Genomic DNA, 18,576 nt, shown 5'->3' on the forward strand with positions numbered 1-18,576 from the left:
GAAGACACTTGTGGTGTCACACTGGATGGTGGGCTGTCTGGGACTTACCAGCCAGCTGACAGCTTGCTGTGAAACGAGGCGTATAGGTAAATTGTTCTGCCTTGGCGATCGTGCTTGCTAAGGCAGCGCATATACTAAAATTGGATCGATACAGAGAAGATTAGCATGGCCCCTGCGAAAGGATGACACGCAAATCCGTGAAGCGCTCCATATTTACATTTAGCAGACGCTTTTATCCAAAACGACTAACAAATGAGGTAAACAATGGAAGCAATCGGAACAACAAGATCACAACAAAGAGCTTCAGTGCAAAACAAATTGTATCACACTAAAACTGGCCTAGTTTATACTAACACTAAAAACAACTTTCTATCTTTAAAAACTTCAACCACTTGCAGGAGAAACGTTTTCGATTGGCTCTGTTTGTTTTGAGGTGATCTAAAACAATTGAACTGATCAGCAGTTGGTTACAGTCACCACTACCCTTCCTCTTTCTTTCTGTAAAGGAATAGCCAAACAGGAGCGAATTTGGCGTTTGTACCAGTTGCCGTCCCATGTTGGGGCTATGCATCAAACGTCAATTCCTCGTTAGTATAGTGGACAGTATCTCCGCCTGTCACGCGGAAGACCGGGGTTCGATTCCCTGACGGGGAGGCTTGATTTGATTTCAGTTCCACCTCGAGTGGCAATTTCAAACAGCTCAAGATTACAACGGCCACCCTTGTTCGAACCCGTTTCTTGAGACCACCCCATCCACTTTGTTGTCGGATACAACTCGAAAAAACATTTTGGATTGATGGTTTTCTTGATTTCTTTAACCAACCTAAGTTGTAGGCAGGTTTGGACGAGCTGCGGTTTGGCATTTCCAGTACAAACGTCCGCCCTCTGCTATCGTTTACAAACGTATGCTGCTCTGCTGTAAGCAAAGCACCCAAAAATACGACAAACTCGCAAAGGTTTCCCTCCACGGAAATCTTTAGTAAAAGGCGAAAGATTTATGCGTAGATGAAGGAAAACTCGAGCTATATCCACAAACAGTTGAACCAGAGGACTCACCACGTAACACCATCATGTTTAAAGAGGGTGATCTCTAGTGAACGCTTCCCGGAACATCGCAATTAGGAAGAGCTTAAGAAAGCCAGCACAAGAGTGCAGTGCTTCACAGAAGCCTACGGTGGCGTTGTTTCGTGGGGTGGAGTCTGGCGTGCGACCTTGTTTTTTCCTTAAGATAGAGCCCTTCTTACTTTACACTGCACACTGAATGACATAGGCAGCGCAAATAATAGCAAAGCCGCCCATTCAAATACACGAGAATCCTTGATTCCACGGTTGCAATTCGACAGGCTATGACTACACACTCAAAGCGTTAAAGAGACGCATTGCACAGCCCTCGCTCTATCTACTTCTCAGAATGCGTTGGCCGGGAATCGAACCCGGGTCAACTGCTTGGAAGGCAGCTATGCTCACCACTATACCACCAACGCACACAAATAGGAGCTGGCTTGATGGACTTCCTCATCTACTGAACACAGTGCTGTGAGACCACACAAAGATATACAGGCGTGTGAAGGTACGATTTTACGAGATACCTCAAGTCTCCTGGTACACATGACTCCGATGAGTCTACACACACCTTTTACGTCGGCTTTGTGATTAGAATCGTCCTGTCTGCAGCCTTAAATCTCAGCTTCCCACTAGAATACACAGTCTGCCATTCCATCCAACAGTGAGGTCAGGGTTTGTTTCTCCAGCCTGAAGACACTTGTGGTGTCACACTGGATGGTGGGCTGTCTGGGACTTACCAGCCAGCTGACAGCTTGCTGTGAAACGAGGCGTATAGGTAAATTGTTCTGCCTTGGCGATCGTGCTTGCTAAGGCAGCGCATATACTAAAATTGGATCGATACAGAGAAGATTAGCATGGCCCCTGCGAAAGGATGACACGCAAATCCGTGAAGCGCTCCATATTTACATTTAGCAGACGCTTTTATCCAAAACGACTAACAAATGAGGTAAACAATGGAAGCAATCGGAACAACAAGATCACAACAAAGAGCTTCAGTGCAAAACAAATTGTATCACACTAAAACTGGCCTAGTTTATACTAACACTAAAAACAACTTTCTATCTTTAAAAACTTCAACCACTTGCAGGAGAAACGTTTTCGATTGGCTCTGTTTGTTTTGAGGTGATCTAAAACAATTGAACTGATCAGCAGTTGGTTACAGTCACCACTACCCTTCCTCTTTCTTTCTGTAAAGGAATAGCCAAACAGGAGCGAATTTGGCGTTTGTACCAGTTGCCGTCCCATGTTGGGGCTATGCATCAAACGTCAATTCCTCGTTAGTATAGTGGACAGTATCTCCGCCTGTCACGCGGAAGACCGGGGTTCGATTCCCTGACGGGGAGGCTTGATTTGATTTCAGTTCCACCTCGAGTGGCAATTTCAAACAGCTCAAGATTACAACGGCCACCCTTGTTCGAACCCGTTTCTTGAGACCACCCCATCCACTTTGTTGTCGGATACAACTCGAAAAAACATTTTGGATTGATGGTTTTCTTGATTTTCTTTAACCAACCTAAGTTGTAGGCAGGTTTGGACGAGCTGCGGTTTGGCATTTCCAGTACAAACGTCCGCCCTCTGCTATCGTTTACAAACGTATGCTGCTCTGCTGTAAGCAAAGCACCCAAAAATACGACAAACTCGCAAAGGTTTCCCTCCACGGAAATCTTTAGTAAAAGGCGAAAGATTTATGCGTAGATGAAGGAAAACTCGAGCTATATCCACAAACAGTTGAACCAGAGGACTCACCACGTAACACCATCATGTTTAAAGAGGGTGATCTCTAGTGAACGCTTCCCGGAACATCGCAATTAGGAAGAGCTTAAGAAAGCCAGCACAAGAGTGCAGTGCTTCACTGAAGCCTACGGTGGCGTTGTTTCGTGGGGTGGAGTCTGGCGTGCGACCTTGTTTTTTCCTTAAGATAGAGCCCTTCTTACTTTACACTGCACACTGAATGACATAGGCAGCGCAAATAATAGCAAAGCCGCCCATTCAAATACACGAGAATCCTTGATTCCACGGTTGCAATTCGACAGGCTATGACTACACATTCAAAGCGTTAAAGAGACGCATTGCACAGCCCTCGCTCTATCTACTTCTCAGAATGCGTTGGCCGGGAATCGAACCCGGGTCAACTGCTTGGAAGGCAGCTATGCTCACCACTATACCACCAACGCACACAAATAGGAGCTGGCTTGATGGACTTCCACATCTACTGAACACAGTGCTGTGAGACCACACAAAGATATACAGGCGTGTGAAGGTACGATTTTACGAGATACCTCAAGTCTCCTGGTACACATGACTCCGATGAGTCTACACACACCTTTTACGTCGGCTTTGTGATTAGAATCGTCCTGTCTGCAGCCTTAAATCTCAGCTTCCCACTAGAATACACAGTCTGCCATTCCATCCAACAGTGAGGTCAGGGTTTGTTTCTCCAGCCTGAAGACACTTGTGGTGTCACACTGGATGGTGGGCTGTCTGGGACTTACCAGCCAGCTGACAGCTTGCTGTGAAACGAGGCGTATAGGTAAATTGTTCTGCCTTGGCGATCGTGCTTGCTAAGGCAGCGCATATACTAAAATTGGATCGATACAGAGAAGATTAGCATGGCCCCTGCGAAAGGATGACACGCAAATCCGTGAAGCGCTCCATATTTACATTTAGCAGACGCTTTTATCCAAAACGACTAACAAATGAGGTAAACAATGGAAGCAATCGGAACAACAAGATCACAACAAAGAGCTTCAGTGCAAAACAAATTGTATCACACTAAAACTGGCCTAGTTTATACTAACACTAAAAACAACTTTCTATCTTTAAAAACTTCAACCACTTGCAGGAGAAACGTTTTCGATTGGCTCTGTTTGTTTTGAGGTGATCTAAAACAATTGAACTGATCAGCAGTTGGTTACAGTCACCACTACCCTTCCTCTTTCTTTCTGTAAAGGAATAGCCAAACAGGAGCGAATTTGGCGTTTGTACCAGTTGCCGTCCCATGTTGGGGCTATGCATCAAACGTCAATTCCTCGTTAGTATAGTGGACAGTATCTCCGCCTGTCACGCGGAAGACCGGGGTTCGATTCCCTGACGGGGAGGCTTGATTTGATTTCAGTTCCACCTCGAGTGGCAATTTCAAACAGCTCAAGATTACAACGGCCACCCTTGTTCGAACCCGTTTCTTGAGACCACCCCATCCACTTTGTTGTCGGATACAACTCGAAAAAACATTTTGGATTGATGGTTTTCTTGATTTTCTTTAACCAACCTAAGTTGTAGGCAGGTTTGGACGAGCTGCGGTTTGGCATTTCCAGTACAAACGTCCGCCCTCTGCTATCGTTTACAAACGTATGCTGCTCTGCTGTAAGCAAAGCACCCAAAAATACGACAAACTCGCAAAGGTTTCCCTCCACGGAAATCTTTAGTAAAAGGCGAAAGATTTATGCGTAGATGAAGGAAAACTCGAGCTATATCCACAAACAGTTGAACCAGAGGACTCACCACGTAACACCATCATGTTTAAAGAGGGTGATCTCTAGTGAACGCTTCCCGGAACATCGCAATTAGGAAGAGCTTAAGAAAGCCAGCACAAGAGTGCAGTGCTTCACTGAAGCCTACGGTGGCGTTGTTTCGTGGGGTGGAGTCTGGCGTGCGACCTTGTTTTTTCCTTAAGATAGAGCCCTTCTTACTTTACACTGCACACTGAATGACATAGGCAGCGCAAATAATAGCAAAGCCGCCCATTCAAATACACGAGAATCCTTGATTCCACGGTTGCAATTCGACAGGCTATGACTACACATTCAAAGCGTTAAAGAGACGCATTGCACAGCCCTCGCTCTATCTACTTCTCAGAATGCGTTGGCCGGGAATCGAACCCGGGTCAACTGCTTGGAAGGCAGCTATGCTCACCACTATACCACCAACGCACACAAATAGGAGCTGGCTTGATGGACTTCCACATCTACTGAACACAGTGCTGTGAGACCACACAAAGATATACAGGCGTGTGAAGGTACGATTTTACGAGATACCTCAAGTCTCCTGGTACACATGACTCCGATGAGTCTACACACACCTTTTACGTCGGCTTTGTGATTAGAATCGTCCTGTCTGCAGCCTTAAATCTCAGCTTCCCACTAGAATACACAGTCTGCCATTCCATCCAACAGTGAGGTCAGGGTTTGTTTCTCCAGCCTGAAGACACGTGTGGTGTCACACTGGATGGTGGGCTGTCTGGGACTTACCAGCCAGCTGACAGCTTGCTGTGAAACGAGGCGTATAGGTAAATTGTTCTGCCTTGGCGATCGTGCTTGCTAAGGCAGCGCATATACTAAAATTGGATCGATACAGAGAAGATTAGCATGGCCCCTGCGAAAGGATGACACGCAAATCCGTGAAGCGCTCCATATTTACATTTAGCAGACGCTTTTATCCAAAACGACTAACAAATGAGGTAAACAATGGAAGCAATCGGAACAACAAGATCACAACAAAGAGCTTCAGTGCAAAACAAATTGTATCACACTAAAACTGGCCTAGTTTATACTAACACTAAAAACAACTTTCTATCTTTAAAAACTTCAACCACTTGCAGGAGAAACGTTTTCGATTGGCTCTGTTTGTTTTGAGGTGATCTAAAACAATTGAACTGATCAGCAGTTGGTTACAGTCACCACTACCCTTCCTCTTTCTTTCTGTAAAGGAATAGCCAAACAGGAGCGAATTTGGCGTTTGTACCAGTTGCCGTCCCATGTTGGGGCTATGCATCAAACGTCAATTCCTCGTTAGTATAGTGGACAGTATCTCCGCCTGTCACGCGGAAGACCGGGGTTCGATTCCCTGACGGGGAGGCTTGATTTGATTTCAGTTCCACCTCGAGTGGCAATTTCAAACAGCTCAAGATTACAACGGCCACCCTTGTTCGAACCCGTTTCTTGAGACCACCCCATCCACTTTGTTGTCGGATACAACTCGAAAAAACATTTTGGATTGATGGTTTTCTTGATTTTCTTTAACCAACCTAAGTTGTAGGCAGGTTTGGACGAGCTGCGGTTTGGCATTTCCAGTACAAACGTCCGCCCTCTGCTATCGTTTACAAACGTATGCTGCTCTGCTGTAAGCAAAGCACCCAAAAATACGACAAACTCGCAAAGGTTTCCCTCCACGGAAATCTTTAGTAAAAGGCGAAAGATTTATGCGTAGATGAAGGAAAACTCGAGCTATATCCACAAACAGTTGAACCAGAGGACTCACCACGTAACACCATCATGTTTAAAGAGGGTGATCTCTAGTGAACGCTTCCCGGAACATCGCAATTAGGAAGAGCTTAAGAAAGCCAGCACAAGAGTGCAGTGCTTCACAGAAGCCTACGGTGGCGTTGTTTCGTGGGGTGGAGTCTGGCGTGCGACCTTGTTTTTTCCTTAAGATAGAGCCCTTCTTACTTTACACTGCACACTGAATGACATAGGCAGCGCAAATAATAGCAAAGCCGCCCATTCAAATACACGAGAATCCTTGATTCCACGGTTGCAATTCGACAGGCTATGACTACACATTCAAAGCGTTAAAGAGACGCATTGCACAGCCCTCGCTCTATCTACTTCTCAGAATGCGTTGGCCGGGAATCGAACCCGGGTCAACTGCTTGGAAGGCAGCTATGCTCACCACTATACCACCAACGCACACAAATAGGAGCTGGCTTGATGGACTTCCACATCTACTGAACACAGTGCTGTGAGACCACACAAAGATATACAGGCGTGTGAAGGTACGATTTTACGAGATACCTCAAGTCTCCTGGTACACATGACTCCGATGAGTCTACACACACCTTTTACGTCGGCTTTGTGATTAGAATCGTCCTGTCTGCAGCCTTAAATCTCAGCTTCCCACTAGAATACACAGTCTGCCATTCCATCCAACAGTGAGGTCAGGGTTTGTTTCTCCAGCCTGAAGACACGTGTGGTGTCACACTGGATGGTGGGCTGTCTGGGACTTACCAGCCAGCTGACAGCTTGCTGTGAAACGAGGCGTATAGGTAAATTGTTCTGCCTTGGCGATCGTGCTTGCTAAGGCAGCGCATATACTAAAATTGGATCGATACAGAGAAGATTAGCATGGCCCCTGCGAAAGGATGACACGCAAATCCGTGAAGCGCTCCATATTTACATTTAGCAGACGCTTTTATCCAAAACGACTAACAAATGAGGTAAACAATGGAAGCAATCGGAACAACAAGATCACAACAAAGAGCTTCAGTGCAAAACAAATTGTATCACACTAAAACTGGCCTAGTTTATACTAACACTAAAAACAACTTTCTATCTTTAAAAACTTCAACCACTTGCAGGAGAAACGTTTTCGATTGGCTCTGTTTGTTTTGAGGTGATCTAAAACAATTGAACTGATCAGCAGTTGGTTACAGTCACCACTACCCTTCCTCTTTCTTTCTGTAAAGGAATAGCCAAACAGGAGCGAATTTGGCGTTTGTACCAGTTGCCGTCCCATGTTGGGGCTATGCATCAAACGTCAATTCCTCGTTAGTATAGTGGACAGTATCTCCGCCTGTCACGCGGAAGACCGGGGTTCGATTCCCTGACGGGGAGGCTTGATTTGATTTCAGTTCCACCTCGAGTGGCAATTTCAAACAGCTCAAGATTACAACGGCCACCCTTGTTCGAACCCGTTTCTTGAGACCACCCCATCCACTTTGTTGTCGGATACAACTCGAAAAAACATTTTGGATTGATGGTTTTCTTGATTTTCTTTAACCAACCTAAGTTGTAGGCAGGTTTGGACGAGCTGCGGTTTGGCATTTCCAGTACAAACGTCCGCCCTCTGCTATCGTTTACAAACGTATGCTGCTCTGCTGTAAGCAAAGCACCCAAAAATACGACAAACTCGCAAAGGTTTCCCTCCACGGAAATCTTTAGTAAAAGGCGAAAGATTTATGCGTAGATGAAGGAAAACTCGAGCTATATCCACAAACAGTTGAACCAGAGGACTCACCACGTAACACCATCATGTTTAAAGAGGGTGATCTCTAGTGAACGCTTCCCGGAACATCGCAATTAGGAAGAGCTTAAGAAAGCCAGCACAAGAGTGCAGTGCTTCACAGAAGCCTACGGTGGCGTTGTTTCGTGGGGTGGAGTCTGGCGTGCGACCTTGTTTTTTCCTTAAGATAGAGCCCTTCTTACTTTACACTGCACACTGAATGACATAGGCAGCGCAAATAATAGCAAAGCCGCCCATTCAAATACACGAGAATCCTTGATTCCACGGTTGCAATTCGACAGGCTATGACTACACATTCAAAGCGTTAAAGAGACGCATTGCACAGCCCTCGCTCTATCTACTTCTCAGAATGCGTTGGCCGGGAATCGAACCCGGGTCAACTGCTTGGAAGGCAGCTATGCTCACCACTATACCACCAACGCACACAAATAGGAGCTGGCTTGATGGACTTCCACATCTACTGAACACAGTGCTGTGAGACCACACAAAGATATACAGGCGTGTGAAGGTACGATTTTACGAGATACCTCAAGTCTCCTGGTACACATGACTCCGATGAGTCTACACACACCTTTTACGTCGGCTTTGTGATTAGAATCGTCCTGTCTGCAGCCTTAAATCTCAGCTTCCCACTAGAATACACAGTCTGCCATTCCATCCAACAGTGAGGTCAGGGTTTGTTTCTCCAGCCTGAAGACACGTGTGGTGTCACACTGGATGGTGGGCTGTCTGGGACTTACCAGCCAGCTGACAGCTTGCTGTGAAACGAGGCGTATAGGTAAATTGTTCTGCCTTGGCGATCGTGCTTGCTAAGGCAGCGCATATACTAAAATTGGATCGATACAGAGAAGATTAGCATGGCCCCTGCGAAAGGATGACACGCAAATCCGTGAAGCGCTCCATATTTACATTTAGCAGACGCTTTTATCCAAAACGACTAACAAATGAGGTAAACAATGGAAGCAATCGGAACAACAAGATCACAACAAAGAGCTTCAGTGCAAAACAAATTGTATCACACTAAAACTGGCCTAGTTTATACTAACACTAAAAACAACTTTCTATCTTTAAAAACTTCAACCACTTGCAGGAGAAACGTTTTCGATTGGCTCTGTTTGTTTTGAGGTGATCTAAAACAATTGAACTGATCAGCAGTTGGTTACAGTCACCACTACCCTTCCTCTTTCTTTCTGTAATGGAATAGCCAAACAGGAGCGAATTTGGCGTTTGTACCAGTTGCCGTCCCATGTTGGGGCTATGCATCAAACGTCAATTCCTCGTTAGTATAGTGGACAGTATCTCCGCCTGTCACGCGGAAGACCGGGGTTCGATTCCCCGACGGGGAGGCTTGATTTGATTTCAGTTCCACCTCAAGTGGCAATTTCAAACAGCTCAAGATTACAACGGCCACCCTTGTTCGAACCCGTTTCTTGAGACCACCCCTTCCACTTTGTTGTCGGATACAACTCGAAAAAACATTTTGGATTGATGGTTTTCTTGATTTTCTTTAACCAACCTAAGTTGTAGGCAGGTTTGGACGAGCTGCGGTTTGGCATTTCCAGTACAAACGTCCGCCCTCTGCTATCGTTTACAAACGTATGCTGCTCTGCTGTAAGCAAAGCACCCAAAAATACGACAAACTCGCAAAGGTTTCCCTCCACGGAAATCTTTAGTAAAAGGCGAAAGATTTATGCGTAGATGAAGGAAAACTCGAGCTATATCCACAAACAGTTGAACCAGAGGACTCACCACGTAACACCATCATGTTTAAAGAGGGTGATCTCTAGTGAACGCTTCCCGGAACATCGCAATTAGGAAGAGCTTAAGAAAGCCAGCACAAGAGTGCAGTGCTTCACAGAAGCCTACGGTGGCGTTGTTTCGTGGGGTGGAGTCTGGCGTGCGACCTTGTTTTTTCCTTAAGATAGAGCCCTTCTTACTTTACACTGCACACTGAATGACATAGGCAGCGCAAATAATAGCAAAGCCGCCCATTCAAATACACGAGAATCCTTGATTCCACGGTTGCAATTCGACAGGCTATGACTACACGTTCAAAGCGTTAAAGAGACGCATTGCACAGCCCTCGCTCTATCTACTTCTCAGAATGCGTTGGCCGGGAATCGAACCCGGGTCAACTGCTTGGAAGGCAGCTATGCTCACCACTATACCACCAACGCACACAAATAGGAGCTGGCTTGATGGACTTCCACTTCTACTGAACACAGTGCTGTGAGACCACACAAAGATATACAGGCGTGTGAAGGTACGATTTTACGAGATACCTCAAGTCTCCTGGTACACATGACTCCGATGAGTCTACACACACCTTTTACGTCGGCTTTGTGATTAGAATCGTCCTGTCTGCAGCCTTAAATCTCAGCTTCCCACTAGAATACACAGTCTGCCATTCCATCCAACAGTGAGGTCAGGGTTTGTTTCTCCAGCCTGAAGACACGTGTGGTGTCACACTGGATGGTGGGCTGTCTGGGACTTACCAGCCAGCTGACAGCTTGCTGTGAAACGAGGTGTATAGGTAAATTGTTCTGCCTTGGCGATCGTGCTTGCTAAGGCAGCGCATATACTAAAATTGGATCGATACAGAGAAGATTAGCATGGCCCCTGCGAAAGGATGACACGCAAATCCGTGAAGCGCTCCATATTTACATTTAGCAGACGCTTTTATCCAAAACGACTAACAAATGAGGTAAACAATGGAAGCAATCGGAACAACAAGATCACAACAAAGAGCTTCAGTGCAAAACAAATTGTATCACACTAAAACTGGCCTAGTTTATACTAACACTAAAAACAACTTTCTATCTTTAAAAACTTCAACCACTTGCAGGAGAAACGTTTTCGATTGGCTCTGTTTGTTTTGAGGTGATCTAAAACAATTGAACTGATCAGCAGTTGGTTACAGTCACCACTACCCTTCCTCTTTCTTTCTGTAATGGAATAGCCAAACAGGAGCGAATTTGGCGTTTGTACCAGTTGCCGTCCCATGTTGGGGCTATGCATCAAACGTCAATTCCTCGTTAGTATAGTGGACAGTATCTCCGCCTGTCACGCGGAAGACCGGGGTTCGATTCCCCGACGGGGAGGCTTGATTTGATTTCAGTTCCACCTCAAGTGGCAATTTCAAACAGCTCAAGATTACAACGGCCACCCTTGTTCGAACCCGTTTCTTGAGACCACCCCTTCCACTTTGTTGTCGGATACAACTCGAAAAAACATTTTGGATTGATGGTTTTCTTGATTTTCTTTAACCAACCTAAGTTGTAGGCAGGTTTGGACGAGCTGCGGTTTGGCATTTCCAGTACAAACGTCCGCCCTCTGCTATCGTTTACAAACGTATGCTGCTCTGCTGTAAGCAAAGCACCCAAAAATACGACAAACTCGCAAAGGTTTCCCTCCACGGAAATCTTTAGTAAAAGGCGAAAGATTTATGCGTAGATGAAGGAAAACTCGAGCTATATCCACAAACAGTTGAACCAGAGGACTCACCACGTAACACCATCATGTTTAAAGAGGGTGATCTCTAGTGAACGCTTCCCGGAACATCGCAATTAGGAAGAGCTTAAGAAAGCCAGCACAAGAGTGCAGTGCTTCACAGAAGCCTACGGTGGCGTTGTTTCGTGGGGTGGAGTCTGGCGTGCGACCTTGTTTTTTCCTTAAGATAGAGCCCTTCTTACTTTACACTGCACACTGAATGACATAGGCAGCGCAAATAATAGCAAAGCCGCCCATTCAAATACACGAGAATCCTTGATTCCACGGTTGCAATTCGACAGGCTATGACTACACGTTCAAAGCGTTAAAGAGACGCATTGCACAGCCCTCGCTCTATCTACTTCTCAGAATGCGTTGGCCGGGAATCGAACCCGGGTCAACTGCTTGGAAGGCAGCTATGCTCACCACTATACCACCAACGCACACAAATAGGAGCTGGCTTGATGGACTTCCACTTCTACTGAACACAGTGCTGTGAGACCACACAAAGATATACAGGCGTGTGAAGGTACGATTTTACGAGATACCTCAAGTCTCCTTGTACACATGACTCCGATGAGTCTACACACACCTTTTACGTCGGCTTTGTGATTAGAATCGTCCTGTCTGCAGCCTTAAATCTCAGCTTCCCACTAGAATACACAGTCTGCCATTCCATCCAACAGTGAGGTCAGGGTTTGTTTCTCCAGCCTGAAGACACGTGTGGTGTCACACTGGATGGTGGGCTGTCTGGGACTTACCAGCCAGCTGACAGCTTGCTGTGAAACGAGGTGTATAGGTAAATTGTTCTGCCTTGGCGATCGTGCTTGCTAAGGCAGCGCATATACTAAAATTGGATCGATACAGAGAAGATTAGCATGGCCCCTGCGAAAGGATGACACGCAAATCCGTGAAGCGCTCCATATTTACATTTAGCAGACGCTTTTATCCAAAACGACTAACAAATGAGGTAAACAATGGAAGCAATCGGAACAACAAGATCACAACAAAGAGCTTCAGTGCAAAACAAATTGTATCACACTAAAACTGGCCTAGTTTATACTAACACTAAAAACAACTTTCTATCTTTAAAAACTTCAACCACTTGCAGGAGAAACGTTTTCGATTGGCTCTGTTTGTTTTGAGGTGATCTAAAACAATTGAACTGATCAGCAGTTGGTTACAGTCACCACTACCCTTCCTCTTTCTTTCTGTAATGGAATAGCCAAACAGGAGCGAATTTGGCGTTTGTACCAGTTGCCGTCCCATGTTGGGGCTATGCATCAAACGTCAATTCCTCGTTAGTATAGTGGACAGTATCTCCGCCTGTCACGCGGAAGACCGGGGTTCGATTCCCCGACGGGGAAGCTTGATTTGATTTCAGTTCCACCTCAAGTGGCAATTTCAAACAGCTCAAGATTACAACGGCCACCCTTGTTCGAACCCGTTTCTTGAGACCACCCCTTCCACTTTGTTGTCGGATACAACTCGAAAAAACATTTTGGATTGATGGTTTTCTTGATTTTCTTTAACCAACCTAAGTTGTAGGCAGGTTTGGACGAGCTGCGGTTTGGCATTTCCAGTACAAACGTCCGCCCTCTGCTATCGTTTACAAACGTATGCTGCTCTGCTGTAAGCAAAGCACCCAAAAATACGACAAACTCGCAAAGGTTTCCCTCCACGGAAATCTTTAGTAAAAGGCGAAAGATTTATGCGTAGATGAAGGAAAACTCGAGCTATATCCACAAACAGTTGAACCAGAGGACTCACCACGTAACACCATCATGTTTAAAGAGGGTGATCTCTAGTGAACGCTTCCCGGAACATCGCAATTAGGAAGAGCTTAAGAAAGCCAGCACAAGAGTGCAGTGCTTCACAGAAGCCTACGGTGGCGTTGTTTCGTGGGGTGGAGTCTGGCGTGCGACCTTGTTTTTTCCTTAAGATAGAGCCCTTCTTACTTTACACTGCACACTGAATGACATAGGCAGCGCAAATAATAGCAAAGCCGCCCATTCAAATACACGAGAATCCTTGATTCCACGGTTGCAATTCGACAGGCTATGACTACACGTTCAAAGCGTTAAAGAGACGCATTGCACAGCCCTCGCTCTATCTACTTCTCAGAATGCGTTGGCCGGGAATCGAACCCGGGTCAACTGCTTGGAAGGCAGCTATGCTCACCACTATACCACCAACGCACACAAATAGGAGCTGGCTTGATGGACTTCCACTTCTACTGAACACAGTGCTGTGAGACCACACAAAGATATACAGGCGTGTGAAGGTACGATTTTACGAGATACCTCAAGTCTCCTGGTACAGATGACTCCGATGAGTCTACACACACCTTTTACGTCGGCTTTGTGATTAGAATCGTCCTGTCTGCAGCCTTAAATCTCAGCTTCCCACTAGAATACACAGTCTGCCATTCCATCCAACAGTGAGGTCAGGGTTTGTTTCTCCAGCCTGAAGACACGTGTGGTGTCACACTGGATGGTGGGCTGTCTGGGACTTACCAGCCAGCTGACAGCTTGCTGTGAAACGAGGTGTATAGGTAAATTGTTCTGCCTTGGCGATCGTGCTTGCTAAGGCAGCGCATATACTAAAATTGGATCGATACAGAGAAGATTAGCATGGCCCCTGCGAAAGGATGACACGCAAATCCGTGAAGCGCTCCATATTTACATTTAGCAGACGCTTTTATCCAAAACGACTAACAAATGAGGTAAACAATGGAAGCAATCGGAACAACAAGATCACAACAAAGAGCTTCAGTGCAAAACAAATTGTATCACACTAAAACTGGCCTAGTTTATACTAACACTAAAAACAACTTTCTATCTTTAAAAACTTCAACCACTTGCAGGAGAAACGTTTTCGATTGGCTCTGTTTGTTTTGAGGTGATCTAAAACAATTGAACTGATCAGCAGTTGGTTACAGTCACCACTACCCTTCCTCTTTCTTTCTGTAATGGAATAGCCAAACAGGAGCGAATTTGGCGTTTGTACCAGTTGCCGTCCCATGTTGGGGCTATGCATCAAACGTCAATTCCTCGTTAGTATAGTGGACAGTATCTCCGCCTGTCACGCGGAAGACCGGGGTTCGATTCCCCTACGGGGAGGCTTGATTTGATTTCAGTTCCACCACAAGTGGCAATTTCAAACAGCTCAAGATTACAACGGCCACCCTTGTTCGAACCCGTTTCTTGTGACTGTTGTCGGATACAACTCGAAAAAACTTTTTGGATTGATGGTTTTCTTGATTTTCTTTAACCAACCTAAGTTGTAGGCAGGTTTGGACGAGCTGCGGTTTGGCCTTTCCAGTACAAACGTCCGCCCTCTGCTATTGTTTACAAACGTATGCTGCTCTGCTGTAAGCAAAGCACCCAAAAATACGACAAACTCGCAAAGGTTTCCCTCCACGGAAATCTTTAGTAAAAGGCGAAACATTTATGCGTAGATGAAGGAAAACTCGAGCTATATCCACAAACAGTTGAACCAGAGGACTCAACACGTAACACCATCATGTTTAAAGAGGGTGATCTCTAGTGAACGCTTCCCGGAACATCGCAATTAGGAAGAGCTTAAGAAAGCCAGCACAAGAGTGCAGTGCTTCACAGAAGCCTACGGTGGCGTTGTTTCGTGGGGTGGAGCCTGGCGTGCGACCTTGTTTTTTCCTTAAGATAGAGCCCTTCTTACTTTACACTGCACACTGAATGACATAGGCAGCGCAAATAATAGCAAAGCCGCCCATTCAAATACACGATAATCCTTGATTCCACGGTTGCAATTCGACAGGCTATGACTACACATTCAAAGCGTTAAAGAGACGCATTGCACAGCCCTCGCTCTATCTACTTCTCAGAATGCGTTGGCCGGGAATCGAACCCGGGTCAACTGCTTGGAAGGCAGCTATGCTCACCACTATACCACCAACGCACACAAATAGGAGCTGGCTTGATGGACTTCCACATCTACTGAACACAGTGCTGTGAGACCACACAAAGATATACAGGCGTGTGAAGGTACGATTTTACGCGATACCTCCAGTCTCCTGGTACGCATGACTCCGATGAGTCTACACACACCTTTTTCGTCGGCTTTGTGATTAGAATCGTCCTGTCTGCAGCCCTAAATCTCAGCTTCCCACTACAATACACAGTCTGCCATTCCATCCAACAGTGAGGTCAGCTTTGTTTCTCCAGCCTGAAGATTAGATTAGATTAGATTAGATTCAACTTTATTGTCATTACACATATACAGGTACAGTGTAACGAAATGTAGTTTAGGTCTAACCAGAAGTGCAATTAGCAAGTGCAGATATACAGTGTGAATAAATACAGAATACAATATTAGGAAAATAATTTACGATGGGCATGTACTATGAAAATATGACAATCGGTATGTACTATGAACAATATATACAGAAGGCTATATACTGTGAACATTAATGTACAGGAGGTTATGAACAGATAACAATATAGACTATACAATAGTGCAAGTGACTTGAGTGTGCATTAGTTACAGACATTAGCTATTAAAGTTACAGTGCAGTAGATGAGTTAATGTGGTTATTAAAGGTACGGTGCAATACATGAGTAGATGCAGATATACAGTTACAGTGCAGTAGATGAGTTAATGCAGTTATTAAAGTTACAGTGCAGTAGATGAGTTAATGTGATTATTATAGGTACGGTGCAATACATGAGAAGATGCAGATATACAGTCACAGTGCAGTAGACGAGTTAATGCAGTTATTGAAGTTATAGTGCAATAGATGAGTAGATGCAGTTAGTTATGCGATAGATGCAATAGATGAGTTACAGTGCAGTAGGTGAGTTAGTGCAGTTATTAAAGTTACAGTGCAGTAGATGAGTTAATGCAGTTATGAAAGTAGTCCATTTGTGCAAATGAGCATTCAGTGTAATGTTCCTGGTGTGCAAGTGAGCAGTATAGAGTGCAAATGATGCGTGTAAACAGTCCGGTAGAGCAGATACATGAAGTACTGGTGTGTACAGTTCCGTCATGCATGGCAGCCCTGTAGTGCAATGTAAACATTGTAATAGCAGCATTAAGTTAAAGTTATGAGAGGTAGTGAAATCAGTGGGGAGCAGAGTTCAATAATGAAACAGCTCTGGGAAAAAAGCTGTTTCCTAGTCTGCTTGTTCTTGCCCGGAGGCACCTGAAGCGCCTACCGGAAGGCAGGAGAGTAAACAGTCTATGAGCGGGGTGAGAGGAGTCCTTGAGAATGCTGCGAGCTCGACGCAGACAGCGTTTCTTCTGGATGTCCTCAATGGAAGGGAGTGTAGTTCCTGTGATGCGCTGGGCTGTTTTCACCACCCGCTGCAGTGCCTTGCGCTCAGCAACAGAACAGTTCCCGTACCAGACTGTGACACAGTTGGTCAGGATGCTCTCTATCATGCAGCGATAGAAGTTCACCAGGATAGTTGAAGACAGTTGGTTCTTCTTCAGTGTCCTCAGAAAGAAGAGACGCTGGTGAGCCTTCTTGACCAGGCATGAGGTGTTGGTGGTCCAGGAAAGGTCCTCCGAAATGTGGGTCCCCAGGAACTTAAAACTGGAAACACGTTCAACAGCCGTCCCGTTAATGTGGATGGGGTCGTGTGTGCCTCCTTTCGCCTTCCTGAAGTCCACGATGATCTCCTTTGTCTTTGAAGTGTTAAGGAGCAGGTTGTTGTTTGAGCACCATGTGGCCAGGTGCCGTACCTCCTCCCTGTAAGCAGTCTCATCGTTGTTGCTGATGAGACCAATCACTGTTGTATCGTCTGCAAACTTGATGAGGGAGTTAGATCCATTCACAGGCCTGCAGTCGAGTGTGAAAAGGGAGTAGAGAAAGGGGCTCAGTACGCAGCCCTGTGGTACACCAGTGTTGAGGGTGGTTGTGGTGGAGCAGATGTTGCCTAACCTAACAAGCTGAGGCCTGTTCGTCAGGAAATCCATAATCCAGTTGCAGGTTGTATTGTTAATGCCTAGGTTTCCAAGTTTGATGATTAGCTTGGAAGGGATGACGGTATTGAATGCAGAGCTGAAGTCTACAAACAGCATGCGTGCATAAGTGTCCTTATTGTCCAGGTGTGTGAGCACGGAGTGCAGCGCCATGGACACTGCATCATCTGTGCTCCTATTGCTACGGTAGGCAAATTGGTATGGATCCAGTGTGGATGGTAAAGAGTCTTTTAGGTGTGACAGGACCAGCCGCTCAAAGCACTTCATAACAATGGGTGTGAGTGTTACAGGGCGGTAGTCGTTCAGGCATGTCGGGCTGGAGTGTTTTGGAATGGGCACAATGGAGGTGGATTTGAAACATGCTGGAACCACTGCTTGGGCGAGGGACAGGTTGAAGATGTCCGTGAAGACCCCAGCGAGCTGCTCCGCACATGCCCTGAGTACGCGACCAGGGATGCCGTCAGGGCCAGCAGCCTTGCGCGCATTTATCCGGCTTAGTGCAGTGAAAACATCTGTGGAATTTACTGTGATGATTGGGTGGTCGGTGGAAGGTGTGAGCCTGGTGGCGGGTTCCTTATTGTCTCTCTCAAAGCGTGCATAAAAGTCATTAAGCTCGTTCAGAAAGGCAGCATCTGTGGTTATGGGGATGGAGTGGTTGGGTTTATAGTCACTAATGGCCTGGATGCCCTGCCACATGCGTCGAGGGTCAGAATTGGTAAAATGCTCCTCGATCCAATATGTGTGGTGTCACACTGGATGGTGGGCTGTCTGGGACTTACCAGCCAGCTGACAGCTTGCTGTGAAACGAGGCGTATAGGTAAATTGTTCTGCCTTGGCGATCGTGCTTGCTAAGGCAGCGCATATACTAAAATTGGATCGATACAGAGAAGATTAGCATGGCCCCTGCGAAAGGATGACACGCAAATCCGTGAAGCGCTCCATATTTACATTTAGCAGACGCTTTTATCCAAAACGACTAACAAATGGGGTAAACAATCGAAGCAATCGGAACAACAAGATCACAACAAAGAGCTTCAGTGC

General features: G+C 45.8%; 36 non-coding genes across 36 annotated transcripts; 18 read left to right on the forward strand and 18 right to left on the reverse strand.

The window, feature by feature from the left end:
- Nucleotides 1-110: 110 nt before the first annotated feature.
- LOC130436177 (U6 spliceosomal RNA) lies at nt 111-217 on the forward strand. The gene has a single exon (XR_008909012.1). It is a non-coding gene; the product is annotated as a U6 spliceosomal RNA (small nuclear RNA).
- Nucleotides 218-582: 365 nt separating this feature from the next.
- trnad-guc (transfer RNA aspartic acid (anticodon GUC)) lies at nt 583-654 on the forward strand. Its single transcript has one exon. It is a non-coding gene; the product is annotated as a tRNA-Asp (tRNA).
- A 255-nt stretch (nt 655-909) lies between these two features.
- LOC130436080 (U5 spliceosomal RNA) lies at nt 910-1,024 on the reverse strand. The gene has a single exon (XR_008908921.1). It is a non-coding gene; the product is annotated as a U5 spliceosomal RNA (small nuclear RNA).
- A 388-nt stretch (nt 1,025-1,412) lies between these two features.
- On the reverse strand, nt 1,413-1,484 carry trnag-ucc (transfer RNA glycine (anticodon UCC)). The gene has a single exon. It is a non-coding gene; the product is annotated as a tRNA-Gly (tRNA).
- A 380-nt stretch (nt 1,485-1,864) lies between these two features.
- On the forward strand, nt 1,865-1,971 carry LOC130436178 (U6 spliceosomal RNA). Its single transcript, XR_008909013.1, has one exon. It is a non-coding gene; the product is annotated as a U6 spliceosomal RNA (small nuclear RNA).
- A 365-nt stretch (nt 1,972-2,336) lies between these two features.
- trnad-guc (transfer RNA aspartic acid (anticodon GUC)) lies at nt 2,337-2,408 on the forward strand. The gene has a single exon. It is a non-coding gene; the product is annotated as a tRNA-Asp (tRNA).
- A 256-nt stretch (nt 2,409-2,664) lies between these two features.
- Nucleotides 2,665-2,779, reverse strand: LOC130436081 (U5 spliceosomal RNA). The gene has a single exon (XR_008908922.1). It is a non-coding gene; the product is annotated as a U5 spliceosomal RNA (small nuclear RNA).
- Nucleotides 2,780-3,167: 388 nt separating this feature from the next.
- On the reverse strand, nt 3,168-3,239 carry trnag-ucc (transfer RNA glycine (anticodon UCC)). The gene has a single exon. It is a non-coding gene; the product is annotated as a tRNA-Gly (tRNA).
- A 380-nt stretch (nt 3,240-3,619) lies between these two features.
- On the forward strand, nt 3,620-3,726 carry LOC130436179 (U6 spliceosomal RNA). The gene has a single exon (XR_008909014.1). It is a non-coding gene; the product is annotated as a U6 spliceosomal RNA (small nuclear RNA).
- A 365-nt stretch (nt 3,727-4,091) lies between these two features.
- trnad-guc (transfer RNA aspartic acid (anticodon GUC)) lies at nt 4,092-4,163 on the forward strand. The gene has a single exon. It is a non-coding gene; the product is annotated as a tRNA-Asp (tRNA).
- A 256-nt stretch (nt 4,164-4,419) lies between these two features.
- Nucleotides 4,420-4,534, reverse strand: LOC130436082 (U5 spliceosomal RNA). Its single transcript, XR_008908923.1, has one exon. It is a non-coding gene; the product is annotated as a U5 spliceosomal RNA (small nuclear RNA).
- Nucleotides 4,535-4,922: 388 nt separating this feature from the next.
- trnag-ucc (transfer RNA glycine (anticodon UCC)) lies at nt 4,923-4,994 on the reverse strand. Its single transcript has one exon. It is a non-coding gene; the product is annotated as a tRNA-Gly (tRNA).
- Nucleotides 4,995-5,374: 380 nt separating this feature from the next.
- Nucleotides 5,375-5,481, forward strand: LOC130436180 (U6 spliceosomal RNA). Its single transcript, XR_008909015.1, has one exon. It is a non-coding gene; the product is annotated as a U6 spliceosomal RNA (small nuclear RNA).
- Nucleotides 5,482-5,846: 365 nt separating this feature from the next.
- On the forward strand, nt 5,847-5,918 carry trnad-guc (transfer RNA aspartic acid (anticodon GUC)). The gene has a single exon. It is a non-coding gene; the product is annotated as a tRNA-Asp (tRNA).
- Nucleotides 5,919-6,174: 256 nt separating this feature from the next.
- Nucleotides 6,175-6,289, reverse strand: LOC130436083 (U5 spliceosomal RNA). The gene has a single exon (XR_008908924.1). It is a non-coding gene; the product is annotated as a U5 spliceosomal RNA (small nuclear RNA).
- Nucleotides 6,290-6,677: 388 nt separating this feature from the next.
- On the reverse strand, nt 6,678-6,749 carry trnag-ucc (transfer RNA glycine (anticodon UCC)). Its single transcript has one exon. It is a non-coding gene; the product is annotated as a tRNA-Gly (tRNA).
- Nucleotides 6,750-7,129: 380 nt separating this feature from the next.
- LOC130436182 (U6 spliceosomal RNA) lies at nt 7,130-7,236 on the forward strand. The gene has a single exon (XR_008909017.1). It is a non-coding gene; the product is annotated as a U6 spliceosomal RNA (small nuclear RNA).
- A 365-nt stretch (nt 7,237-7,601) lies between these two features.
- On the forward strand, nt 7,602-7,673 carry trnad-guc (transfer RNA aspartic acid (anticodon GUC)). The gene has a single exon. It is a non-coding gene; the product is annotated as a tRNA-Asp (tRNA).
- A 256-nt stretch (nt 7,674-7,929) lies between these two features.
- On the reverse strand, nt 7,930-8,044 carry LOC130436084 (U5 spliceosomal RNA). The gene has a single exon (XR_008908925.1). It is a non-coding gene; the product is annotated as a U5 spliceosomal RNA (small nuclear RNA).
- Nucleotides 8,045-8,432: 388 nt separating this feature from the next.
- Nucleotides 8,433-8,504, reverse strand: trnag-ucc (transfer RNA glycine (anticodon UCC)). Its single transcript has one exon. It is a non-coding gene; the product is annotated as a tRNA-Gly (tRNA).
- A 380-nt stretch (nt 8,505-8,884) lies between these two features.
- Nucleotides 8,885-8,991, forward strand: LOC130436183 (U6 spliceosomal RNA). Its single transcript, XR_008909018.1, has one exon. It is a non-coding gene; the product is annotated as a U6 spliceosomal RNA (small nuclear RNA).
- Nucleotides 8,992-9,356: 365 nt separating this feature from the next.
- trnad-guc (transfer RNA aspartic acid (anticodon GUC)) lies at nt 9,357-9,428 on the forward strand. The gene has a single exon. It is a non-coding gene; the product is annotated as a tRNA-Asp (tRNA).
- Nucleotides 9,429-9,684: 256 nt separating this feature from the next.
- LOC130436085 (U5 spliceosomal RNA) lies at nt 9,685-9,799 on the reverse strand. Its single transcript, XR_008908926.1, has one exon. It is a non-coding gene; the product is annotated as a U5 spliceosomal RNA (small nuclear RNA).
- Nucleotides 9,800-10,187: 388 nt separating this feature from the next.
- trnag-ucc (transfer RNA glycine (anticodon UCC)) lies at nt 10,188-10,259 on the reverse strand. The gene has a single exon. It is a non-coding gene; the product is annotated as a tRNA-Gly (tRNA).
- Nucleotides 10,260-10,639: 380 nt separating this feature from the next.
- Nucleotides 10,640-10,746, forward strand: LOC130436184 (U6 spliceosomal RNA). Its single transcript, XR_008909019.1, has one exon. It is a non-coding gene; the product is annotated as a U6 spliceosomal RNA (small nuclear RNA).
- Nucleotides 10,747-11,111: 365 nt separating this feature from the next.
- trnad-guc (transfer RNA aspartic acid (anticodon GUC)) lies at nt 11,112-11,183 on the forward strand. Its single transcript has one exon. It is a non-coding gene; the product is annotated as a tRNA-Asp (tRNA).
- A 256-nt stretch (nt 11,184-11,439) lies between these two features.
- LOC130436086 (U5 spliceosomal RNA) lies at nt 11,440-11,554 on the reverse strand. The gene has a single exon (XR_008908927.1). It is a non-coding gene; the product is annotated as a U5 spliceosomal RNA (small nuclear RNA).
- A 388-nt stretch (nt 11,555-11,942) lies between these two features.
- trnag-ucc (transfer RNA glycine (anticodon UCC)) lies at nt 11,943-12,014 on the reverse strand. Its single transcript has one exon. It is a non-coding gene; the product is annotated as a tRNA-Gly (tRNA).
- Nucleotides 12,015-12,394: 380 nt separating this feature from the next.
- LOC130436185 (U6 spliceosomal RNA) lies at nt 12,395-12,501 on the forward strand. Its single transcript, XR_008909020.1, has one exon. It is a non-coding gene; the product is annotated as a U6 spliceosomal RNA (small nuclear RNA).
- A 365-nt stretch (nt 12,502-12,866) lies between these two features.
- On the forward strand, nt 12,867-12,938 carry trnad-guc (transfer RNA aspartic acid (anticodon GUC)). The gene has a single exon. It is a non-coding gene; the product is annotated as a tRNA-Asp (tRNA).
- Nucleotides 12,939-13,194: 256 nt separating this feature from the next.
- On the reverse strand, nt 13,195-13,309 carry LOC130436088 (U5 spliceosomal RNA). The gene has a single exon (XR_008908929.1). It is a non-coding gene; the product is annotated as a U5 spliceosomal RNA (small nuclear RNA).
- A 388-nt stretch (nt 13,310-13,697) lies between these two features.
- Nucleotides 13,698-13,769, reverse strand: trnag-ucc (transfer RNA glycine (anticodon UCC)). The gene has a single exon. It is a non-coding gene; the product is annotated as a tRNA-Gly (tRNA).
- A 380-nt stretch (nt 13,770-14,149) lies between these two features.
- On the forward strand, nt 14,150-14,256 carry LOC130436186 (U6 spliceosomal RNA). Its single transcript, XR_008909021.1, has one exon. It is a non-coding gene; the product is annotated as a U6 spliceosomal RNA (small nuclear RNA).
- A 679-nt stretch (nt 14,257-14,935) lies between these two features.
- Nucleotides 14,936-15,050, reverse strand: LOC130436094 (U5 spliceosomal RNA). The gene has a single exon (XR_008908934.1). It is a non-coding gene; the product is annotated as a U5 spliceosomal RNA (small nuclear RNA).
- Nucleotides 15,051-15,438: 388 nt separating this feature from the next.
- trnag-ucc (transfer RNA glycine (anticodon UCC)) lies at nt 15,439-15,510 on the reverse strand. Its single transcript has one exon. It is a non-coding gene; the product is annotated as a tRNA-Gly (tRNA).
- Nucleotides 15,511-18,376: 2,866 nt separating this feature from the next.
- Nucleotides 18,377-18,483, forward strand: LOC130436187 (U6 spliceosomal RNA). The gene has a single exon (XR_008909022.1). It is a non-coding gene; the product is annotated as a U6 spliceosomal RNA (small nuclear RNA).
- The last annotated feature ends 93 nt before the right edge of the window (nt 18,484-18,576 follow it).

This window comes from Triplophysa dalaica, chromosome 14 (genome assembly GCF_015846415.1).
Source record: "Triplophysa dalaica isolate WHDGS20190420 chromosome 14, ASM1584641v1, whole genome shotgun sequence".
NCBI lineage: Eukaryota > Metazoa > Chordata > Actinopteri > Cypriniformes > Nemacheilidae > Triplophysa > Triplophysa dalaica.